At 34.8% G+C, this 21,373-nt stretch overlaps 1 protein-coding gene across 1 annotated transcript in view; it reads right to left on the bottom strand.

The window, feature by feature from the left end:
- Positions 1–21,373, bottom strand: part of CDH10 (cadherin 10) — a 197,871-nt gene that overhangs the window by 164,427 nt on the left and 12,071 nt on the right. The gene's annotated exons all lie outside the window — the stretch shown is intronic.

The following is a 21,373-nucleotide window of genomic DNA, read 5'->3' as shown; positions in this document are numbered from 1 at the left end:
AAATAATGTCAATGGACCATCAGATGCAAGATGTAATTTCTGTAATTAATAGTGGTGCAAGAGAGCATTTTTCAGTGACTAAATGATTCAGTCTCTAGGACTGAAATAGACATATAGCACTCCACAGTCTACAAGAATTATGTAACTGAGAATCCTTTCAGTTGGTGAGGCAGAAAAAGAATGCTCCAATCACAACAGAGATTTGTCTCTTCAGCCAAATTCCAGAACTGAGTCACTTCAAAGACTCAGAATGATTATTTGGCCACACCTAGATAACAACCATGGTAACAGCACAAAAAGCTTCTACCTAGATTTTCCAAATGAGACTTTCTGGGCTAACCGTGAACTAGGTGGACAGAAATAGCTAGACATTTTGAGACGTTTGATAAAATATCCAAGCTTATGAAAGTACTTAGGGACCTAAATTTTTTTTGATCCACTACCCAGAATGAGGACAAATGAGTATAAAAATGGACTTCTGATCTGATTTCATCTCATGGTCAACTCAGTGAAGCCTCAAACCTATCCAATATCAATGTACACAGTTTCTGGACATATTATTAAAATGAACATACTCAGAAACTAGAAGAAAATCTCCAAAAGCTAGCTAGCTTTCATTCTTTTTTTCCTCCTTCTTAAATATTTAATTTCATATTCAGATTTTTTATACTCCACTCCCACCTTGTCAGCTCATGTACCTCAAGGAAAGATTTAACCACATCCACCTTTACAAGTTCCAGTAATTCCATGTCCCTTGATCCTGACTGACCCAAGGATAGAATTCTGAGAGGCTGTCTTTAGTTATTCTTATGATAGATTCATCTCATTCTCCTTCTCTCTCTTTTCCACCTGCTAGTCAAAAGGAGAAAGCATGTAACCTAGGTTACTATGGCTACTTTCTGCAACCATAAGGGGCCTTATCTCTGGAAGAATTTAAAACCCTAAATGAAAGTAAATAGAGCCAGGAGGAACCAAGTTCTTGAACAGCATAGAATTCCTGTATCAGTCAACTATAAGGTTGACCCATCTGTGGCCTTCTAGTTAACTAAACCAGTAAGTTATTTTAGAGATAGGACTAGATTCACTAGCTGTTAGTTCACTAAAATTTGCAAACAAAATCACCCTTTCTGAGACAAGCTGTGGATGTATAACTGTAAATAAAATGGTATTTGTTGGTTTAACTCTCTATACAGGATAAGGTATTATAATTATGTCATTTATGACATTTTTTTTCTAGCACAGGTGTTTAATTTTTTTCTTGATGAGAAAGTTAATTTTTATTAAAGAAAAAGAATTCTGGCCACGTTAGCATATTAAATGTGAAAAGAACATCATGATACCATTACTCACTTGGCAAATGTGAGATATTTCTAAATAAATTTCCAGCTAAGGTGTTTAATGATCATTTCAGTGTAATTTATACTTCCTTAGAATTTACAATTTGAATCTCTAAGGGTGAGTTTTGTTACAGGTAATATCTTATTCATTAGAACCACTAAGACATTTCATGAGGGTTTTAAAATTTATCAGTGGACTTACCTATTAATATTCTGTCACTGATTTTATTTGTTATTTAAAGGTTTTAAAAATAGTTTTTAAAAAGGCATAAGAGTTTGAAATTTTGAATATCAGAATCTTAAATCTAAACCACAAATTTACCCGGCGAATAGTTTATAAACTCATTAATATCATTCATAAAGATAGTATACAATGTCAGGTATTTTAAGTTAAATAATTTATGCCTATATTTTCTTTCTAAAATTGAGATGCTCACAAATAATTTATATTCAATTTCATAAAAGAGGATCTAATTTGCATCTTGCTGAAATGTATAAACGGATGTTTACAGTTATCCTTTATGTGTTCTTGCTCTTTAAAGACATAAGTTAACATTTGTAAATACTTAAGGATTAGGAAATTCACATAACTACTGTATATGCTCTTACTAATTCAAAAAAAAAACTCATGTTTTGGGTTAGTTTTAAGCTTGAATGTTTTACCAGATTACCGAACAATCCTACAGAACACACTAAAACAAGAATGAATAGCAATTACAAAAAGTAATATTTTGACAGAGGCTCTTGACATCTGTGAATAACTCAAAATTTAAAAATCAAGAAAACATTTTTAAATACATATTGAGGATGATTAAGAATATAGGAACATTATTACAGATCCTATGACATGCCTCTAGATACTTCTTAATATATTGTTTGATTTCAATATAAAATAACCTCTACAAAAGAGAAAAAAGTCTAAGTAGAGAACATAAGATGTTCCTATAGATACTGAGTTTCATGCTCATGAATAAACATTCGATTAAACTGTTATAATGCTCAAGCATTGCTTAGATAGTTATACAATGTAACTTTTTTTTCCATCTATAATTCCATAAAGTGGTCAGCATCGGCTAATGGACCACTTGTGTAAACAGTTAAATGGTTCTCAGATGACATGAGTACTTCTTTGAAATCCCTAAGTCAGAATAAAATTAAGGTCAGTGTTTAAAAGATAAAGCTAATACAAATTTAGAACCTCAATAAAAACATAAAATTCAAAAACGAAAAAGCGTTTCATGCTTGCACATTTAGTATTTGTGCATAAAATAGTATAATCATATGAATCTTAACAGTGACATTTAAATTAAGTAAATATTGAAAATATATAAAATGTAAGTGGGAATAAAGCACTCAGCAACTAGCTTTACAGAATTTGCATGTTCAACCACAGTTGTCTCCTTAACTGTTTGAACTTTTGCTTCATAACTATAATCAGCCTTCAGTAACATTCCAAACAGTGCAGTTTCCAGAGACCAGAAAATTATAGCCCTCATGCCAGTGTTAAATTATTTTAACTCAAAATTACCCCAAATTATGCTTATAATAACAGTTCATTGTTTTCTTCTGAGATGGGCTCTTGAATGAACATATGAAAAATCACCTCATGATCTACATAAAATGGTTGAGGAGGGGAACAAACTCCTAGCAAACAAACACTGAGATTGGACACTGATGAAATGGGGTGATAACCTACCCTAGAAGCAGTAGCAGGAGATACAGGAAAAAATCACAGATCAATTTTGATGATGGTATATAAAATAGGGGATGGAGACACACTGATTGCTAAGATCCTGTCTTAGTCTTTTTAGACCGGTATGGTGTAAAAATACCATAGATTGGGTGACTTAAATAACAAACATTTACTTTTCATAGTTCTGGGTGCTGGCAAGTCCAAGATCAAGGTGCCAGGAGATTCCATGTCTACAGAGAATCCACCTTCTGGTTCATAAGTCACTGTTTTCTTGCTATGTCATAAGTTGGTGAAAGGGCCAAGGGAATTCCCTGGGATCTCCCTCATAAGGGCACTAATACCATTCATAAGGCTATGACTTCCTTATATAATCACCTTTCAAAGGCCCCACCTGAAAATTATAGCAGATACGTCATAATTCTCTTATAATAATCTCTTATAATATAGTTCATGGCTCTATGACCAAGAACCTAATTTAAAGGTGGCTAACTAGGTTTGTAGGTATATTGATGATGATAAAATAATGCCCTAATGAACCTCTTCAAAAAGTTCTAAATCTGCTATGGTCTGAGTCATACATTTGGTACCAAATTATAGAAATCTTTATAATTTATATATATACACACATATAATTTATATATATACACACATATGTATATATATGCATATATGCATATATACACATATATGTATATATACACATATATTTTATTTATCTATATATGTTTCTAAAATTTACCTAGCATATAAATTCTATCTAGCTTATAAATTCATTGTATAGCATCCATACAATGTATAGTGAGGCATTCAGCATCTTGGAGAAGTTTCACATATACTCACAGCCATTTTGATATTATTCCTTCCTCCCACACCCAAAGAGAAAAGCCTGAGTATGTTAAATTCAAATAAATTTCACTAAATACAAAGGGTATAATCTTCGACTATAAATTACTTTAACCTTTAATCCCCCAAAAAACTTTTCAATAAAAGGACTGATATTTTTAAGTATCAGGAATTCCTCCTAAACAAAAATTTTCCAGGATCTTAAAAATTGTAAATATTTCTCCCTTTATATCTTTAAATAGGAAAAAAAAGTTATTAGAAAGTCTATGAGAATATAAAGGTTACATATTGATAATATTGTACATTGATACATGGGATGTTCATTGACATATAGAAACAAATTATGTCACGTTTCATGTTGAAATAAAATTTTATAATATACATAATATACAGAAAAACCTTGGTTTGCGAGCATAATTTGTTCAGGAAACATGTTTGATGCTTAGAATCCAAAGCATGTGTATATCAAGGGGAATTTCCCCATAAGAAATAATGGAAACTCAGAATATTTGTTCCAAAACCCAAAAATATTCATGTAAAAATTATAGTAATGTAATATAATACAAAATAATAAAGCACGTACAAAATAAAGAAAAATAAACAAATTAACCTGCCCTTACCTTTGAAAATCTTCGTGGCTGGTGTGAGGGAGACAAGAGAGAGAAGTGTTATTGTGTAGGACAACTTTCACTATCACTAACAATCACTGCTATGTATTGGCTCCATAGAATCTTTTTCTTCTGGTGCAACTTTAAAAAGGAACTTATCCAGTTACCCAGAACAAAGCAAAGAATTCCTAAGTTCACGCTTGTATGGAAAGCAGGACTGTCGATAGGTGCTTTAAAGTGACAAAAAATACCCTAGTACCAGTTGCGGGCACCTTCCAACATTCTGAAAAATCACTGATTTCTGCCAAACACCGTGACCTGAGATGGAGCATCTCAACACGGGAAACAATCCCCTACAATCCCGCGGTGAGCGAGAGAGAGAACCACTGGCTCGGTTATGATCATGTGATGTTCAGTGTCACGTTCTACTTGTATGGCAAGATGTCACTTGTTCATCAAGTTAAAATGTATTAGAAATGTTCGCTCATTTTGCGGAACACTCTCAGAACAAGTTACTTGCAAGTCAAGGTTTTCCTGTATTTGAATGTGGAACCATAAGCGCTTTGGGAAAAGGTGGAGCAGCCATTTTATTTCTTCTCAGTAGTATTCATGAAAAGAAAGTTAAATACAAATGGGAATGTTTGAAAATAGTGCAGGTTCTACAAATGCAATTTGATATTATCTGTCCACACATTTTAATATTTTATATTAATGCCTATATTTTAAAATATAACAAATATTGTAAGAGAAATCAAATAACCAAAATTCAGATTTTAGCATGTCAATAAGCATCACATATGCTTCAGATGTCTCTCTTTTAAAAATCAAAATAAGAGCTCTTCCCTGTCTTCTCCTTCTGCAAGCATAACACTACCATAAAATTAGTGTGTGTGTGTTTTCATGCACATTTTTTTATATTTTTGCCAAAATACATATATCCAAAAATAACATATAATTTAATTTGTATTGTTTCTATTTATATAGGACCACACTGGACTTTTTTAAAAAATAATTTTTGTTATAACTGAGATTTGCTCATAAAAAAGGAATATTGTTAGCAGTAAAATGAATGCAGTATTCTTACATCCATCAGTCTAGACACTTCTCTATAAAAATGTGTAAATTTCTTCCTTTTCAATTATACCTTACTGTCCTCAGACATAAAACTCTAATCTCTCACAGATGTTAATATATTCATTTTTTATCACAATAAACATACCATAAGGTTTTCTAATATTCCTGAAGTTAGATTTTTTCCCTGTTTTCTTTGTCAGACAGCTCAAAATGAAAGTTATTATTTACACTTAGTACATTTTGACAAAATTATAGATGTTAAAAGAAGACTCCATATTGTTTTTAAGATGTAAATAATCTTCCTCAACAATCAGGCCTCCAAATACACTGAGAAAGAGGAGTTCTAAGAAGCAAAGTTGTTCATTTTGTCTAAAATTAACAAGGCTTCATTAGAATCAATTAAGATGAGGAAAAAAAACTTGCATAAGACATATAAAATGTGATCAAGTGCTTTTTGTTCTCAAAATCTGTCCTTTGAATAAAGGAAGTTCTCTAAAAATGAAGCAGCACATTAACATTGCATTTGATTTAAAATCATATAAATCTATTTCTCTAGGCGGGCGGTAAGGACAGGACATATCCCTGTCAAGGGTGTACTTTTCTGACCTTTATATATTGTTTAAAATTACTCTCAACCATCAGCTCTGAATATGCCAGTTATAAATGACCACAATAATGGGCAAAGCAAAGTTTTTCCTCCTCTCATTGCCACAGCTTTGTAAGTGGGCTCGTACCAGTCAGTATTCATATTAGACATAAAAAATGTTGACAGAAGAGGTGCAGACAAAATAAACAAATTCCAGAAAACAGCAATCAATTTAGCTGACAGACTAGCTCTGGACAGTTTGTTTTAACTTTTGAAGGTTTAAGGAAAATTCTTTTTAGTTTCATCTTATCGTCAAGGTCTAGCTGTCAGCATAATATACAAGACATTTGGACCTATCAGCATCTGACTTCATATTTTGAAGTTTGAAACTGAGGTTTACCTGCCAACATGCAGCAAATATTGGGATGCAGTTTAATTCAGAAAGGAATCACCTTCATCAACTGTCTACTCAAGGACAGTCAGAACTGCCCGGTCAGGGGAGCCATGCCTAGGAGTCCACAACTGCCCTTACCTCTCACCTCTTGCCCACAATACTGAAGGATGTCAGAGCATCAGCAGGGAGAAAGAAAACCAAAGAAGTGCTCTAAGTCTCCTTGCAATCTCCAGAATTGGTCACCATCTAGAAACCCTACAGAATTCCCATATTCATTGACTTATTTAAACATTCAAACAATGCATATGAACTGAGAGGACTCAGGTAAACAAATCGAACAATATTACCAGCCAGCACCGAGCTTACATTTTTATTGGAAGTATTCAAACAAACAAACAAAAAAAGCATAATAAATAAGTAATACAGCAGAAGCAAAACAGACAAATTCACTGTCATGAAGAAGCTTGATTTCATTGGGAGGATACCAGCAATAAACAAATGGACTAAGTAAAATACATAGTATCATAGTATGTTGGATATGAGAAATGCTGAGCAAACACCAAAATAGGAAAATGGAAGTGTTGAAGGATTTCTATTTTAAATTTTATTTATTTATTTAGTCAGTCAGTCATTTTGAGAGAGAAAGGGAGAGAGAGAGAAAGAGAGGGAGAGAGAGAGAGAGAGAGAAAGAGAGAAACTTAAGCAGGTTCCATGCCCAGCGTGGAGCCAATATGGAGCTCGATCTTACTGCCATGAAATCATGACCTCGGCTGAAAATAATAGTCAGACACTTAACTGACTGAGCCCCTTAGGTGCCCCCAAGGATTTCCATTTTAAATAGGGATGTCAGGGAGAGCGATTCTGAAGGGGTGATGTTTGAGTAAAGACTCAAAAGAAAGGAGAGTGGATCTGGCCTGGTCTATACATACATAGATATATGTATGTAAAATATACTTATGTAAAAATCAAACATATAAAATATATATGTATAAAATACACACATATATATGTACATATATATATACATGGAACTATTTCCATACAGAAGGTACATAAAAATTCAAAACCTCCACCCAAAGCAGGAGCATAACAGAATGTTATATTCTCAGCTAGAAACCAAGATGGCAGAGGTAGTGTCAGCCCTGAGAAAGCAAGAAATGTGCTTAGAGAGGAGATGGGAACCAGACCACAGAGAGGCCTTGCCAGCTCTTTCAAAGTCTTTGGCTTTTAGGCCAAATGAGGCATTTTCACAGATGGGTGACATAATCTCACCTACCTGGGCTGAGATTAGTTTGAGGTAGGGTAGGCATGGGAACAAGGAGATCCAAGTGAAGGCTATTCAATTCAGTTAGGATGAAGACTCCAGAAAAATGTCAGCACAATTTCACAAGACACAGCTGATTTTTAACAAAACATTCATCTAATGTGGTGAAGTTTTTTCAGCTTTAGAATGTTGTCGGCAAGAGTACACTTGGTGGATGAAGAATACACACACACACACACACACACACACACCATATGTGGGCTGTGAGAATTTGCAAGGAAGAAGAAGACAAGAACACGAGGCAAAAAGGGACATTCTAGCTAGCCATAACAGACTCAGTTCTGTTGACATTAAAAGATTTATTCTGGTAGGCTGCAAAATTTGGAACGCATTAGGAAGGATGAGAGTGTGCAGAATCAGATGTGTTAAGTTTTAGACAAATCACTCTTACTTCTAATGAGAAAATAAATCACTATTCTTAATCCCTGTTAGTTTTGAAAGTGATGACCATGATGTAATTTAAATCTGCTAATATAAGCTTCTGGATATACAGCATGTCTTACTCATCTTCAGGTCCCCAGCACTTGAAATCTCTAAGACAGAGGAGGCATTCATTTGTGGTGGTAGTATGGCAGCTCTCAATATTTATGAGATACCAAACATTGCTTCATGTATTTTCATTACAAAGACATAAAAATACAGGTAGTTGGGGTGGGGAACCCTCTAAAGTCACATTTATAATTGACCCACATCTGCATATTTTAAAAATAAATCTTTACTTAGAATGATCCATTTTATGAAACTCAAATAAAAAAGATAGAAATCAACTAATTCATTTCTTTCATTTTGAGACCAAATAAAGCTTTGCCACTTGCATACTTGACCTTAGTTCTGGCACTTTCTAGGACATATAAAAACGTGAGGTAGCTTCAAAGAGTGCTGTGCTCATAATGCCAAGTATGTGGAAAAGAAGAAGAAAAATGGTATGGCTCTTCCAGACATGAGTACTATTTCCCCTTTCTTTTGTGTCACGCAGGAAGGAGAGAGAGGATTGGGAAATGAAGCTACCGAATCAGGGCAGCCTTGCTGTGTCCATTCATAGCCAATTCCATGCCAGAGGCTCCTGCAGATGCAGGAAGCAAGTCAGGCACGATCCTGATGGAGGGACTAGTTTTATTTAACAGTCTTGAACAGCAGGAGAGCACACAGCTAATGACCGCTTGAGCATGAAAGTATCTGAGGACTGCGTATAAAATATGTCACGCGATAAGGATAAAAGGTAATAACAATATATAACAGAACAAATGTGCAGTGACAGGGCACAACATGTAAATCGCATAACAAATTTTAAAAGAGACTGTCACTGTAATGTGCCTTCTTACAGTAGAGTATTTCTTTCAAATCAGAAATAATGTAAGCAATCAGAGAATTTCTCTTTTCAAATACCTCAAAGCTACGTGAAAGGAAAATGATGCAAAGATAGCAACAGAGAATAAGAAAACCCCAAACAGAGAGATTTACAGGTCCGGCAGGAGCTGTTTCAATAGCATTTAAGCATCATGTGAAAAAAAATATTTATGAAATCAAACAACCCTCTGGCCAGAGTATCTCTTACCCTGCAGAAAAGGAAAGCTATCAAAAACAAAGTAAGCAGAAGGCAATGCTGAATTCCAAATGCAAGTGCAGGGTGAGCTGTACTTTTAAATAACCGCATATATGTTTTTAGGGATTTGTCTCACAGCATGTGCCTTCTTTTCCCTTCACAAAACTGTCAACTATATCAGTGATGAAAATGAAAAATGTATCACTCAAAACTATTTTTTGCATTTTCTGAACTCTACCTTATCTAGTGAGAAATGAACGTTCTCTCTCTTTTTCTCCCCTACAAAATACATTTCTATAACATTTCTTCACGATCAAGTAGAACAGCAGGTTGAAAGAAAAAACAGGACATAGCCAGATACCCACACAACAACTGTTTTTCAGAGAGTTCGCTAGGTGCTCCGAGATACAGTGGGGACCAAAACCCAGCCATCAAAGAAGCAGTAATCTGTTGAGAGGAAGGAACCACCTGTAGACCAGTAACACCCCTCCTCTGCATTGCTTCCTCCATAGTACTTATTACCATCAGCCATATCAAATGTCTTTGTTATTTATATTTTTATTGTGTGATCCCAATCCTAGAATTCCATGAGGTCATAAATTTTCATATATGGATTTCTGTCCCACTGCTTCAATCAATATATAAATGAATCAACATAAAGTTACCAACTATTATTGAAAATTATTTAATCAAATTGCAGGTAAACAACACAAACAAAGAGGGAGGAAAGCATAATTATTTCTGAGAGATTTAAAGAAAGCTATAGTGAGGTGACACAAGACTAGAAATAGTGGTCATGGAGGTATGAGAAGGTTTCTATGTGAGTATATAAAATTATGTGGCTACTGTATTAATAACCATGCAACAGTGAAATCTAAATTATTGCATCGTTATTCTTGGTCTCATTAACCACATCCAAAAATATTTTTTCCTTTTTTAAAAATAATTTTGTAATTTCATTTCTGAGATTCTAAATTCAGAAAGAAACTTAGAAGTCAACTCTTCTAAATGCCCAACTTTAGGCAGAAACAATATAAACTGAAGAGGTATAAAAGCATGTGTTAAAGATCCCTTGACTGGTGGAAAGGGCAAGTCTGGAACTCATATTCTGAAACTCACTCTGTGTATTATGAACTTCTATGATCCACTTGCCTGAAGGTTCTCACACAATACTGACTGCATTATCTCAAAGAAATATAGTAAAGCTAGAAAACGCTCACAGAAAGACAACTAAACTTTTGTTAAGGAAATGGAGCAGCTTTGTATAGGAAGACCTTAAAGATTAGAATCTTCAATCTGGATACTCTGACATCTATTAAATCATGAAGAAGATTGATAGTGTGAAAGCCAGGCTATCCACAAACTTCAATTATACAAGGTCTAAGGGCATCCTTTGAAGTTTAAAAGAGATAAATTTAGGACAAATAATGGGAAGTGCCAAACTACTTTATTTATTAGATAGAGTGCTTATGGAAGTAACACGGGCTGAAAATATAATAGGTTCATAAAAGGTTTAGATAAAAAACATATAATAAATCAATTCTAGACTATTTAAGGGAAGTGGCCCAATATACCATTAAACCTGCTTTTATCTTTGTCAAAGTACAGGACTCTTCTTGTCTTTAGTGATATTTGAAGTGATCAAGCTTGAACATTTTCACACTGAAATTAAAGAACCAGGTGTCTTGGCAACATTAGCTAAACAGTAAGTTACAAGATGCAGAACTCTACACCTAACAAATTCTCAATAGTTTACTGTTGAATGAATTAATTTCCTGCAGTCATGATAAAATTTCCAAATGGGATCATTATGAAAATGTGATTTGATATACTGAACTCTCTCTGAGGGTACATTCTTTCCAAGTGTTTGGATTAAATCTTACATTTAGCAGCAAGATCTGGTTAATTCTGGAATATATACATATATGTATTTAACATATATATGTAAATATATACATACATATACATATATTCACAAAAATCACAAACATGAAAACATATCAAAGGCTATTTTTCTACCAGATATGCACTCACAGAAAGCTCTATAGTGAAGCATGTTAGTCTCATGGTATCAGAAATCTATAAACATCTCTAATATAATGAGATCCATCACACTTTAAAATGTTAAGCTTAGCTGCAAAAAAAAAAAAATAATAATAATACCATGATATATTACTCTCACTTGTAATTATGATTTGCAACTACTAAATACTGAGAGATAATTTCAGATTTATCATGGGCTTTTATGTTGAATCTTGTTCTCTTATCATTATTTCTGTTGTTGCATTGATGTGAATAACTTGTAGAATAATGTTACTGGAACACATATAAATTAAGCATGAGAGTTTTTTGGTAAAATGACAAACATTTGTACTTAGAATATAACACAAAAAGTAGTAATTACAAGGAAAAATGACAAAATTAATAGTATTCAAATTCATACTAATTTTATGTAAAGGACTATTTTGGTTCACAAAAACTAATTGTTGAGTGTGAACATGGCACTGAGAATTAAAATGGAAATTATTTAGAGATTAAAACATATAGAACAAAGTAGGGCACCTGGGTGGCTCAGTTGGTTAAGCATCCTACTCTTTTTTAAGTGTTTGTTTATTTTGAGAGAGACAGAGAGACAGCGCACATAATCGTGAGCACATGGGAGAGCGGGAGGAGCACAGAGAGAAGAGAGAGAGTCTCAAGCAGGCTCCATGCTGTCAGCACCGAGCTTGACACAGGGCTTGATCTCATGAATCATGAGATCATGACCTGAGCCAAAACCAAGTTGGATGCTTAACTGAATGAGCCACCCTCATGCCCCTAAGCATGACTCTTGATTTTGGCTCAGGTCATGATCTCATTGTTCATAGATTCAAGCCCCACCCTGAACTCTGCGCTGTCAGCACACAGCTTGCCTGGAATTCTCTGTCTCCCTCTCTCTGCCTCCTTGTTCTCTTGCTATCTCTCTGTATCCTCTCTCAAATATAAATAAATATTTTTTAAAAGAACATAGTAAATTATTGATTCACTTTTCTCTATGTGGCAAACCTTTCAATTAATTCAGATAATTCATCACAATATCGTTTAAAGCTCACTTGGCAAAACTCATAAGATATATATTTCTACCTCTGTTCTTGCTTCAGAAACCTAAGCAACGCTTGACAGTAACAATGATCACAGTGTAAAAGTGGGTCCTGGAATAACATAAGAGCAATTTGTTACAAGATTGTTATTCACCTAAGTATATGATTATATTAGATATATCCATACTGTCGCATGAAAGCTCACAGTTTTCAAAATTCATATAGCCTGAATCAGGTTTGAGGAACACTGATTTATATCACAGTCTCAACATGGCTTTCTAGGGGTGTCTGAGTGGCTCAGTCGGTTAGGCGTCCGACTTCAGCTCAGGTCATGATCTCATGGTTCATGGGTTCAAGCCCCATGTAGGACTCTGTGCTGACAGCCAGCTCAGAGCCTGAAGCCTGCTTCAGATTCTGTATCCCCCTCTCTCTCTGACCCTCCCCTGATCATACTGCCTCTCTCTCTCAGAAATAAGTAAAAACATTAAAAAAAAATCAACATGGTTTTCTAATAATTAATTCTTAAAACTATATAAAATTCCTCTTATGGTTAGAGCCACATGGGCAAAACAATGTTATTGAGAGTTTTCTCGGTAATAACTATTCAATTTACTAAAGCTCAGTAAGTGGTGCTTAAATGTATATTCACTTATTAGTTTTTTCTCTCTATATAAAGAGACAATGAGTGAGTTAATTTATGCTATAAAGGTCAATTTAAAAGTTTGGAATGTTTCATTTTTCATATGCTCAGTAGGTTTCATGATGATTGACAAGCTTTTCTAAATTAAATATAGTTTTGAAAAATTAGTTCATATTCATAAAACTTTCTGATAATGCACGATGTATTAGTTAATGTACAATGTACAGTGAAGATGATTTTCTAAATGTAGACACACGAATCTCTTGCCCCATACCCAGAGGCAACCAGTGTGGCTATTTTTCTATGTCTACTACAGAAATATCCTATGTATGCTTAAAAATATCATTATACGCCTTATTTCTCTAATTGGAGGCCTTAAAAAAACTACAATATAATGTTAAGAGAACAATAGGACATCCATGAGGAATTTATGGCTACTTTTTAAATTAGATGTTTAAGTAAAACTTGTTCTATGTACAATACAAGTCTTCTCTTTGCCACGAATGACCAAATTTATGAACAAATTTTGGTAACTCAATTGTACATATTAATAAAATAGTGCTTAAAATATGGCACATTTGTTGTACTTCTACATGCTAAACCCCACTTATTTTTAAGACAAAGTTCTCATTGAAAAAGAAACAATAAAAATAGGCATTGACAAATAGAAACTTTACAAAAAGGAGAAGAGGAGTTGAGTCATATATTTTCTCCTTTCAGGAATGCGTACGTGACTTCAGTAAACATGGGGGAGATGATAAGAAAAGAGGAGCAGGGGCCACGCTAGCATTTGCATTCTGGTTCTCTCACGTACTAGCCTTGTGCTTTGTGAAATGTATGTAACGTCTCTGCGCCTTGGTTCTCTCATTTCAAAAATGAGATAATAACACTATTCACTAAGAAATCCATCTTATCTGATGATGATTAAGAAAAATCCTAGATGTAAATCTCTCTGAGCATGGCACTTAGAAAATTTTCAGTAAGTGACAGTTATCGTTATTATGAGGCTTATTAATATTTAGCTATTTGCTTCAAAACTTTTTAATAACAGACCTACTATCTTCAAATAATCAGTCTTAGTGAAAGAACTATGATAGCTTCAATTATTATATAAAGAATATGCAGTGTATACCATACAACAGTAGTATATTACATGCATTACCTCAGTTGGTTATAAAAAAATAAATTTATGCAATTGATATTGCCCGACTTCCCATTTTATAGTGAAGAAAACCTTTACGACTTTTATAGCATGGTAGAAATAACACAGGGATGGGAATTGTAAGACATAAGTTCTACTTTGTATGTTGCCAATAAATGACTATGAAATTAAGAACAAGTTGTTTTCTTTTTTTTAATATTTTTTTATTTATTTCTAGGAGAGAGAGAGAGACAGCGTGAGCAGGGGAGGGTCAGAGAGAGAGGGAGACACAGACTCCGAAATAGGCTCCAGGCTCTGAGCTGGCAGTCAGCGCAGAGCCCGACACGGGGCTCGAACCCACGAACCGCGAGATCATGACCCAAGCGAAAGTCGGACGCTTAACCGACTAAGCCACCCAGGCGCCCCAGAACAAGTTATTTTCTTAAAAACACATACACACACACAAACGGGCCTCAATTGAAGCAGAATTTTTACAAAGCTATGTGACACATCAAAGATGCTAATTCATTAGTGTCACCATCAGTAGTTTTAATAGCTTTGGCATATGACATCCCATCAGCAAACACAGACTAGAGAAACTACACTTCCATCAGTGGTAGAAGGTACGAAATAGCAACCAAGCCATTAGGAACGATGTATGGAGTGGAAGAAAATCACAGACATGATAGGGTGACTCAGAGTACACCAGTGTTTGAGAGCACAGACAGGAAAACTGATGGTGGTAGAGAGGGAAAGATTCAGACATACTATTTATTAGCATAATTCCATTAGCACTCTCAGGTTGGCTAACCTTGGGGAAATAGTTTTGGTTCACTTTGAAGAAGTTGGTTTTATAGTAACACCACCATTTGAGACTAAAATGTCAAGCATCATGCTTGATTATCTTTTTTAAGTTTATTTATTTATTTTGAGAGAAAGAGAGAGACAGAGAGTGTGAGTGGGGGAGGGGCAGAGAAGGAAACAGAATCCAGAGCAGGCTTCGTGCTGTCAGCTTGAACCAGGAACCGTGAATTAATGACCTGAGAGGAAACGAAGAGCTGGCTACTGAACAATTGAGCCACCCAGACACCCCAAGGTTGATTACTTTTTACCCTTATTTGTTCCAATGAATTCAGGGTAAAATAATATTTCCTTACTTATTAAAGAGAGAGAGAGTAAGACTATGTGCATGAGCAGGGGAGAGGGGCAGAGGCAGAAAGAGAGAGATTATTAAGCAGGCTCCATGCTTAGCAAAGAGCCCAGCTCCAGGCTCATTCCTATGACCCTGAGATCATGAGCTGAGCTGAAATCAAGAGTCAGATACTCAACCTACTGAGGCACCAAGTGCCCTAAATAATATATATATTTTTAAGAGCTTTAAATTAGTACATCTTTTGCGAATGTTTTAATCATGTCTGAACCCCTTAACTTCTTGGCAAGTTTCTTCATAAATAATAGTATTCTCAGATTAAACACAGCTTTGTTCCTTAGCGACCAACCAATCTTCCATGTTCATTCTTGTTTTTTCTCATAGTGATAAAAATAGTGAAATGACTGCTGTTTGCAAACATTCTATACATCCTCCAAGCAAAGGTCAAATAAAAATTCCATCTTCCCCATTACTTCACCTTTTGAACTTACACTAATGATTCCTAAAGCCAACTGCTTTAGAGTCATTTTAGTGTTTAATCGTACACCACCAAGTACTGACTGTGCTACCTTGTTTCTCAGGAACATAATATGTCTCTTATTTTTTCCATTATATTTACCCCAGTATATAACACAAAGCTCTGTACATAGCAGGTACTGAAAACAAAAATGACTATAAAGCAAGAGTCAACTAAAAAAGAATCAAATAAGAATTTTCATATCTCAAAATAACTAATGTCTCCTTCACTGAGGTTACTTTCAAGAAAAAATACTAGTTATTTTCATTATGAAACTTTACCTTTTAAAACTGGTTTGTGATCAATTTATGGGCCTAGACATAAAAACATCACAGTATTTTCTAGTTACAATTATTTATATGGTGTCACCAGCAAAAATTTTAAAATATGTAAGGTCAAGGGTGCCTGGGTGGCTCAGTAGATTAAGCACCGACTTTAGCTCAGGTCATGATCTCCCCATCCATGAGTTCGAGCCCCACAACAGGCTCTGTGCTGACAGATCCGAGCCTGTAGCCTGCTTTGGATTCTGTCTCCCTCTCTCTCTGCCCCTCCCCCATTCACACTCAGTCTCTCCCTGTCTCTCAAAAATAAATAAATGTTTAAAAAATTAAATATGTAAGGTCATATTATAACTCTAAGAATTCCAGGGTGGGGTCATTTATGTATATTAAATGAATAAGGTAATAAATCAATCAATTTGAGGGAAAAAAACTGCTTTAGAGTTTATACTTCTAAAATGAAAATTGCCTTTTGTGAAAGGAGAGATAGTAAATACTGTCCACTGGAAAAGGAAACACCATTTGTGTCTTCAATGAGTTAATTTTTGAATTACTCTATGGTAGTATAGGTATCTTTAAATTATAATCCATTGTATATATTCAACTTGTCTGATGCGTGAATTTCTGTAACATACATTTGCTACTATGTGGGAATTATTGAGCTAAGCATTGTGTTGTAGGTAAAAATGAAAACAATCCTGGTTTTAAGAAAGTAATTATATATAAAATGGAAATAAGGCATATACAAAAGAATAATTCAAGACAGATGATGACGCACAGTAAATGAGAGATGTAAATACAGAGGTAAGACTTTTCTAAAACTAGGGAGTCCTTCTAGCAGGAGAAATCAAAGACTATCTCAAGAAAAAAAGCAACATTTGAAGCCCGTCTGAATGGCAATGGGTTTCAAAAGTAGAACCTGGGGATGGAGTGACCAATATAAACAAATCTGGGGAGATGCTAAATAATAACAATTAAATAATACAGAGAACAAAGAATTCTCCTAGAACTGAGAGCTGGTCAATTTGTCTGTATTGATGAGGCAAATCACTAGGTGTGGGCAGGGTGGGGGGGAATGCAGAAGGACCTACAATAATTTAATAGAAGAAAGAAAACAGATCAGATTAGGTTAAAGAATTTGAATTTTGCACAGCAAGCGGTAATAATGCTGGTAATATTTATTAGGAATTTATAATTGCAAAACAAATCTCTAAGCGTCATATAAGCATAGCTTCATTTAATTTTTTCAACAGGTTTAAGAAGTAGCCATCATTATCCCATCTTCCAGATGAGGAAACAAGCCTTAGCTAGATTAAACACCGTGGCCAAGATTTCCATGCTTCTTGGTGGGGGAAGTAAAACTATCTATGTTGATTCATCCACTCAACTCTGGAGTGAGAATAATTTTACCACTACATAGTAGCATCTGTCAAAATGGAGATAAGCAAGGGTGCCTGGGTGGTTCAGTCGGTTAACCAACCGACTTTGGCTCAGGTCATGATCTCACGGTTTGTGGGTTCGAGCCCCGCATCGGGCTCTGTGCTGACAGCTAGCTCAGAGCCTGGAGCCTGTTTCGGAGTCTGTGTCTCCCTCTCTCTCTGACCCTACCCTGCTCACTCTGTCTCTGTCTCTCTCTCAAAAATAAATAAAACATTTTTTAAAAAATTTTAAAAAGGAGAAAAGCAGAACTTTTGCACTAAATGAGAGACACAGCTTTATGGGTATCGCTTTAATTCCATCTCTACAGGAACGCTTTCTTAGCATTTAACATTGGCATATGCCCTCATCTTTAACTTCATAGTAACTTGTGCTTATACTGTTCCTTGCAGTCATCAGACGATATTGTAATTTTTTTTTAAATATTTTTATTTATTTCTAGGAGAGAGAGAGAGAGAGACAGCGTGAGCAGGGGAGGGTCAGAGAGAGAGGGAGATACAGACTCCGAAATAGGCTCTAGGCTCTGAGCTGGCAGTCAGCACAGAGCCCGATGCGGGGCTCGAACCCACGAACCACCAGATCATGACCTAAGCGAAAGTTGGATGCTCAACCGACTAAGCCACCCAGGCACCCCTGTAATTTTTGTTTTGATTGTCTCCTGGAAAATACCAGAAGGCATTCACGGTAAGAAAGTTTGAATATTATTTATTGTCCATCACATCTCGGTATCTAATATCCTGCCTTCTTCATAATGAAAAATCAATGAGTATTAGTAAAAGAATAATTACACAAAAAATGGATTAAGAAAAATATATTTTAGGAAGTACTAGAACAGGGAGAGAGAAGATCACTTAGGGAGTTTAGGATTTGCACAAAGTCATGTCTCTTGTTTCATTAGGTTCATCTTCAATAACCAATTAAATAATGAATAACAAAGATCAAATAATACCTTTCAAATTCCCCTTCATCTCCTCTATGATTCAATTGTTACGTTCCCTTATCTACATTCCCTTAAAACCTCATTCATCCTACAAGCCAAACACTAAATAAAATAGCTGTATTTACCTTTAAATGTTACTTTTTTTCTACTATACTTTCATCACATTAAGAGACCAAAGTATGTATAACTGTATCCTAGGTTCCTAGCAAATTCCATAAAACATATTAAGAACTCTAAAAAACATGGTTAAACTGAGAAGAAAAGATTAATTTGCATTTCTTCTGTATTATTAAGTTGGAATCAGAAAAAGGATCAATTTTATAATTTTCATAGAGTGCAAATTAAAAAGATTCATCAAATAAACATATTTGAGGGAGGAAGAGTTAAGATTTACAAACAATGCATTTGCCCTAAGTAAAAATGATTCAAAAAGTTTAAAAATGGTCTCAAGAATAATGATTAATGATAAACCCCAATTATCTTGGGTAAATAGGTATGGTATGTTCATGGTAAGTGTAACACGGTATGTGTTAGACTAAAATTGAGAAGGAACTAGAAATTTTTAGCTAGAAGTGTTTGGGGTTGTTTCTTCGTTTTTACTCACCAGGGGAGAGGTTTTTATACATTTTTTCTATATTTATGATTATCCATTTGCTATCCATTCTGTAAAAAAACTTTGTCCAAACCAATAGCACAAAATATGAATATGACATCATCAAAAAACTTGATCTAAATTTTAAACATTTCTAAACTCTTAAACACAACTTCAATTTCTATCTCCTTTTTGGATTATAGTAAATGCTTTATAGGCTTATTTGAAATAATACAGTGTGTAGCATTGCACAGGAAAAAAAACTAGCAGTCTTTTGAGAATAAAAGCAAATCAATAGTAATATCTCTTAGAATAGAAGCACTTTTGTTGACAGAGGGAACATAGCTTAATGGGAAGCAAAGTAATCTTTGTTTTCAATCAGACTATTGGGCTGTGCATGAGAAACGTTATGCTCTGACCACTTGTTTTACATTAAGAGGCAACCTGACATGTTCAAAATAGAGACTGAAAATGATTTGCTTTATAAAGATGGACAATTTAGGGGCACCTGAGTGGCTCAGTCAGATGAACGTCCAACTTTGGCTCAGGCTATGATCTCACGGTTCATGAGTTGGAGCCCAGCATTGGGCTATGTGCTGGCAATGCAGAGCCTGCTTTGGATCCTCTCTTTCTGTCTCTCTGCCCCTCTCCTGCTTGTGTGCTCTCTCTCACTTTCTCTCAAAAACAAACATGTTTAAAAAGTAAAAAATAAAAATAAAGATGGATAACTGAGGGCTTTAACACATAACCTTCATAAGATATTCTGTGATTTTATGAGTTTGTCTTCAGTTCCCACTGAGCTTTATTCTTTAAATTAAAGTTAATCATCTCAGTGACCCAATCAGGATCAGTTCACACTGGGCTGTAAATGTGACTAAGCTATTGCATGTCCAGTGTGGGAATTGAAGTCTTACTCGGGTGATGATGATGATGATGAAGATGATGATGAACAGTGTTATTTTAGTATGCTAGCATAAATGTGTCGAGAGAGACAGACAAATAGAAATAGAGAAAGCTCTAGATACAGCTCTAGACATGGGAGTAATAATGAAAGGAAAATTTTTTTCTCATCTTTTGTTATGGGAAACGTGGGAAGAAAATTTATTCTAATCCAAAAATTATTCTTAATTTTTACCTGTAGAGAATAAGGTAAACAATGGGGAATAAGACCATATAAGACATCCATGCCTGATGCAGATTTTAAAATCTAGAAGTGCTTCTAGAAAATAATTGTATTGTTTTGTTTTTAAGTGCAGGTATTCTCTTTTAAAATTACAAGAGAAGCAGGAACTCTGGGTTACTCTCATGCAAGTGTGTTGTTAGGTTACAAAAAACCATTGAAAGAGGTTTCATGTTTTGCGGATATGTACCTCATGCCACACAAACTACAAATTATTCTAGTGTTTACGGAAAAATGAAAGCAAACAAATTTGTCTCCCTAAACTTCCAACGAGGTCAATTCTAAAACACATTCAATCACAATCATTTATTTGCTTTCCATGCAGGCTACATATTTACGCTGACGTTTTACAAAACTCAAGAGTAACAATAATGCAGCTCCTGGTTCCTTTGTGCTGTACACCAGAGGATGCTGGAAGAAATTCTGCTTGAGAAAGTTAAACATTTAAGGAGTCATTTGAGTTGACTTTCAGCTACACAGTGAAATATATTTAGATTAATATTATATCTTGCTTTGGGGCATCTGGGTGGCTCAGTTGATTAACCATCCAGCTCTTGATTTTAGCTCTGGTCATGATCTCACAGTTTGTGAGTTTCAGCCTTGCGCCTGGCTGGAAATTCCAGCCCATGTGCTGGCATCGCATAACCTGCTCGGCATTCTCTCTCTCTCTCTCATTCTCTCTCTCTCTCTCATTCTCTCTCTCTCTCTCTCTCTCTTCCTCTCTTTCTCCCTCCCTCCCTCTCTCTCTCTCTCTCTGTCTCTATCAAAATAAATAAAGAAATTTTTTAAAAGTTTTAAAAAATATTTGTTTCCTCAAAAGTGTTGTTTAAAAGGTTTTATTTAGACTTTTTCAAAACAATATTTTTTATAACTTCACTTGGTATATAAAAATTAAATTGAACTAATGTAAAATTATCTATTTTTAGTGCTAATAAATATCCCTTATGTCCACATTGGTTTCTTTTTTCTTTTAATATTTCTATCTTACTTTGTAAAGTAGACTCCACAAATGACAT

Source organism: Crocuta crocuta, unplaced genomic scaffold, assembly GCF_008692635.1.
Source record: "Crocuta crocuta isolate KB4526 unplaced genomic scaffold, BGI_CrCroc_1.0 scaffold183, whole genome shotgun sequence".
Classification (NCBI taxonomy): Eukaryota; Metazoa; Chordata; class Mammalia; order Carnivora; family Hyaenidae; genus Crocuta; species Crocuta crocuta.
This window is presented reverse-complemented; position numbering and strand designations above follow the sequence as displayed.